At 40.2% G+C, this 5,346-nt stretch overlaps 1 protein-coding gene across 1 annotated transcript in view; it reads left to right on the top strand.

Moving 5' to 3' along the window:
* Positions 1-526: 526 nt before the first annotated feature.
* ANKRD34B (ankyrin repeat domain 34B) overlaps positions 527-5,346 on the top strand; it is a 28,734-nt gene continuing 23,914 nt past the window's right edge. The window contains exon 1 of the mRNA XM_069085024.1: positions 527-678. The gene's annotated coding sequence lies outside the window, so the exon portion shown is untranslated. The remainder of the gene's footprint in view (positions 679-5,346) is intronic.

The following is a 5,346-nucleotide window of genomic DNA, read 5'->3' as shown; positions in this document are numbered from 1 at the left end:
TAAACTGAAAAGCCAGAATTTTAAATGGGCAGATGGACGGAGGAGAACAAAAGACTCCATCAGAAGGAGAAAGGGGCTGAGGTGTAGAGCCTCAGTACTGGAGGCAGGGAGATTATTCCTGCAGCGAAGTGCAGATTTAAACACATTTTGCTTTAGGAGAAAAGAGGCAACGAGACCCCAGAGGTCCAGACCCTTGCTCTTGAGTGCAGGTGTGAGACAGCCTCAATCAAAGAAAGAAGAGAGACAACTGTTCTCATGCATCTTTAATGCGTTTAGAATTTCCTTTTCAAATGGTCTTTCTTTAAGTGGGCAATTTAACAGGTGTTGGAAATCATGCCTGGACAATAGAGCAAACTGTTTTAATGCTGGTTGCTGGTGTTGTCTGAGCTTCAGGAGAGCCAAGAAGGGCTCTTTGGACAGGTGGTCTTCTATGGGATTTACTTTTATTTGTGCTCTGCTTTTAATTCTCTCCTTGGAAAGATCCCTGATTGCATTAATCTGGATTCTCCCTCTAGGAACCCAGATCACCCCGACTTGTGGCCCAATATACCCATCAACCTCCAAGTGTTGAACCTTCTGGAAATGTACTAGGCTTTCAGCCAGATTACATTCCCACCACAGACCAGAAATTGGTGGCCAGGCCCTCAGTGGTGCTATGCTCTGCTATCCACAGTAAAAGTAAGTCATGTGATCCTAAGAGAATGTGAATGTGAACTGGTAAGCTTAAATGGAGCAAGTGAGGGGAAAGACATATACAGGCCAAAGATGCACTCTTCTAAGATGGTGGGTGGGTTACTTTGGGAATGCTTCACCTAGAAAATTCTAAATGCTTGTTACTATTGTTTTGCCCAGCTTCAACAAAGGGAGACATAGATTTGGAAAGACAGAGATTCAGAGGGAGATGGGCAGATGGAGACAAAGTTGGGGAGAGAGAGAGAGAGACAGAGATAGACAGAGGCAGAGAGACAACTACAGAGAGAGACAGACTATGAGAGACAGAGAAAGAAAAAGAGGGAGAGACAGATACACTGAGACAAACTGTTAGAGACAGAAAAGATAAGACGTGAGGAAGGGAGGGAAAGAAAAAAGAGAGAGAGCACAGTTAGTATTTTGTGTCACAATCCTTTTATAACTGAAATATAATTAATATTAGCTGTAATTGTTTATTTGCACATTGTTAATAACCTAAAGTGTTGGGAATTGCACGTGGCTAATCTTGTAAAGTTGTCCATTGCATTTTGGGAAGATAAAAGGACAAGGGACTGATCAGGAAATGTTATTAGTAGAATGATTGCTATAGAGGACTTTCAAACTAAATCCTACTAGTATAGATATGGAATTGATATCCTTTATTCAAAAGTAATGTTATTGGGGCGGCTAGGTGCTGCAGTGAGTAAAGTGTTGGCCCCGGAGTCAGGAGGACCTGAGTTCGGTTCCAGCCCCAGACACTTAACACCCACACAAAAAAACTAGCCATGTAACCTTGGGCAAGTTACTTAACCCCAATTGCCCTCCAAAAGGCAAAAAAAAAAAACCCAAAATAATGTTATTCATGTATCCAAATAACTCTATTAAAGCACTACATGTTTATGAAACCGAGAGAGACATAGACACAGACACAGACAGAGACAAAGAGAGGAGAGAGAAGAGGGTAGGATAGACAGGGACAGATGGACAGAGACAGACAGAGAAAGGCAGGAGAGAATGGAGAGGGCACTGGTGTGTGTGACTGAGAGCCGGCCTGAAAGCTGGTAGAACAAGTTCCAGCCCTCCCTCTGGAGAAGGATTGAGGGATTCTGGACAATCCACTTACCCTCTGAAGTTTTCTTGGTGATTCTATAGAACTTTAATTTCCTGAGAGGCTATTGACCAATATTGGTAGAGGCAGTTGTCTCATTTGGGAGTTCCCTGTACCAATGAAATCCCAGGTCCAGAACCCATTCTGTCTTCAACAAAAAAGCCAATATAATGGAGGGGTCTAAAGCCAACAGGTTGGAGTTTTGAGCCTGCACTGAGGGAAGAACAAGTGGTGGAAAAGGTGCTGAGCTTCTGGATCCAGATCTTCAGTTTCCTCATATTTCAATCAAGGGGTAGATGATCTCCGAGGCAATTTTCAGCTATAGTTTCTATGATTTTTGCTCTAGACAATGTGAACTTTGAATCACAGGACTTGAGTTTGGATCCTGGAGTCATTATTTACTATATTTATGACCTTGGGTGTTCAAACTTCTCTCTGTGTCCTAATTTGCAGAATGAAGGAGTTTGGGCTAGATAATATCTAAGGAAGGTCCCTTCCAGATCTAAAGCTGTGATTCTATCAAGGTATTAGCTTTTAAGAACATGACATCACTCTATTTTTTCTTTTAACAATAGAAAATGATTTTTTTTAGCTGTGTCTTCCCCATCCTGTACTCATGAATGTAGTCATTTGAACCTAAGTGCCAAGCATTCATGAAGTAACTTAAGGCTTGTTGTAAAGTATTTTATGCAGGTTTTCTCATTTGACCCTCTGCATTGCCCAGCTGTGCTCTATGCTGGTTAGATCACACTTGGAGTATTATGTCTAATTCTATACACTACATTTTTTAAGGGATATGACAGCTCACTAACCTAAACTGAAACCTGGTTTCAGACATTTACTAACTGTGTGACTCAGTTTCCTCATCTGTAAAATGGGTATAATACTAGCACCTACTTCCCAGGGTTGTTGTGAGGATAAAATAAGATAAAATCTATAAAATGCTTAGCCTAGCTAGGTGCTTAATTAAGAGAAGACTTTTTAAAATTTCAATTTTAAAAGAAGACAAGCAGGTCTTCTTCTAATCTAGAAGACTAGAGTGGTGAGATGACTTAAAAAACCATGTTACACAAAGACAGGTTAAAAAAATATGCATGTTTGAACTGTGGGCACATGGTTGCAGCCTTTGTGTGCTGGAAGGGTTATGTCAGAGAACCTGGACATGTTCTGCTTGGCCCTGAAGGACAGATCTAGGATTCATGGGTAAACATTACAGAAACAGATTTTTGGCTCAACCTGGGAGAAAATGTCTTACCTAGAATTTGAATGGGCTGTCTCAAGATATAAACAGTTCTCTATCACTGGAGGTATTACTCAAGAGGAGTCTGGATGTCCACTTATTAGGGATGCTTCAGGCAGGGTCTGTGATTAGATGGACTAGGGAAGGGAAGGAATAAGTATCTATATAACACCCACTTTATGCCAGACAGTGAGCTAATCACTTTGGGAATATTATCTCATTTAATTCTCATGACAGTCCTGGGGGATATGTACTCTTATTATCTCTATTTTATAGTTGAAGAAACTGGGGCAAACAGAAGTTAAGTGACTTGCCCAGGGTCACATAGTTAGCAAGTGCTTGAGGCTGAATTTGAAATTAGGTCTCTCTATCCATTGTGCCATCATCTACCTCTAACTAGATGACCCTGAGTTCCTACTACCATTGGTGTTCTGAATTTCTGCAATAGGACAACTTTAGAATGAGCACAATACAAGTGACTAAGAAGCTTTCATAAATGCTATGAAAACAGCCTTCCCATAGCAGGTGGAGGGACCATGGACAGCGCCTTAAACTCAGAGACAGTAAGGTCGCCTTATACAAATATGGAAACAAGACCAGAAAAAATTTACCTAAAGTCTTATAGATTTCTGAATGCCAACTCAGTACTCTTCCCTCTAGTCCGTGGGAGCTCCCACATGTAAATGTTATTGTTAATGAATAGAAAGCAGAAGTGTGCTGGTAAATATTTAGTAACGGACTCTCTGAAAAACAATATACATGGCAAACTTAAGTTTAATCTGCATTAATACAATTTCCCCATCACTTTCTTAAGTCTAGACAATCAGCAAAATAATAAATCAAGCTCTAAGTTGTAGTGTTTCTTGATTCCCAAGGACCCAAGTCTTCTGACTGTAGTATTTTTTTATTCAACAAATAAGTTAAGCAAACATTTATTAAATGCCAACTTTGTGCCAAGTGTTGTGTGATACACTCGAGATAAAAATTTTTAAAAGAAGTAAGCTTTTATTAAGAGCCTACCATGTGCCAGGCAACCCAACTAGACACTGGGATATAAAAGAGAGGTGGTCCCCGCCCCATTCTCCTAAGGCAAGAATTCTTTTCCTGGGGTCCATGAACTTTAAAAAATTTTGATAATTATATTTCAGTATAATTAGTTTCCTTCCATGAAATCTTTTATTTTATGCATGTAAAAACATGATCATGAGAAGGGATCAATAGACTTCTGCAGGCTGTCAGAGGGGTCTGTGGCACAAACAAAGTGAAGAATCCCTACCCTAGGAGGAACATAACACATTTCAGGGTGTGGTGGTCAGGGAAGGAGTTCTTATCTGAGCAGTCAGAGGGATTTTGAATGGAGCTAGGCAATAGGTTGTCAATCACTTTATAATAGCAAAAGTAATATTGATTCGATTATTGTTCCTCCAACAAGAGCAAAGAGGTGCAAAGCCAGAGTGGGAGAGGGGTGCATATGTGACAGCAGGAAGGACAAGATACTTTAGCCGACTGAGCTCTGGTGGTCTAGGTGGAATGAACTATAATCTAGAACCAGTAAATTATGTTGCTTCTGATATTGCTTCAGTATATAAAATGCTGGTTCAGATTCAGATCTGCAGGGCAGATTTGAAAGAGAGCAAGTGGTGTCAGGAAGACCTGGGTTCAGATTCTACCACTGACACACAAACTAGCTGTGTTACCCTTGGGAAAATCACAATGCTGGCCAATGTGGTGCATGCCTATGTTCCCTGCTACTGGTGGAACTGAGGCTGATGGATCACTTGAGTTTGGAAGTTCTGAGTTGTAGTGGGGCTAAAGGTGATTGGACGTTCACACAAATTCTGGTATGAATCTGTGACTCCCTGAGAATACAGAGCCACCAGGATGCCCAAAGAGTGGTAAGCCAACCTAGGCTAGAAATGAAGCAGATCAAACTTCTATATCAATAAACAAGTAGTGGGGTTGGTCTTGCGAGTAGTCATTACCTTTACACCATAGGAGAGATAAGGAGAACCAATCTCCACAGATAGATAGATAGACAGACAGACAACCTATCTAGATAGATAGATAAATAAATAAATGAATAAAGGGTATGTATATGTTACTACAACTTCTCAGTGCTTTGGATGATTCTCAACGTTATAAAGTGCAAAGCAAATACCAATCTATATTGGTAAAATATAGATCAATAAAACTCCCACTTCTTAGTGGGAGTTTCATATACCAAGTGTGATACCACAAATTATCTATCATCTATCTATCTATCTATCTATCTATCTATCTATCTATCTATCTATCTATCTATCTATCT

Source organism: Petaurus breviceps, unplaced genomic scaffold, assembly GCF_028583685.1.
Source record: "Petaurus breviceps papuanus isolate PSGF00001 unplaced genomic scaffold, PetGlider_PUasm1.0 175, whole genome shotgun sequence".
Classification (NCBI taxonomy): domain Eukaryota; kingdom Metazoa; phylum Chordata; class Mammalia; order Diprotodontia; family Petauridae; genus Petaurus; species Petaurus breviceps.
The sequence above is the reverse complement of the archived record's forward strand: the minus strand, read 5'-3'. Positions and strand labels throughout refer to the sequence as shown.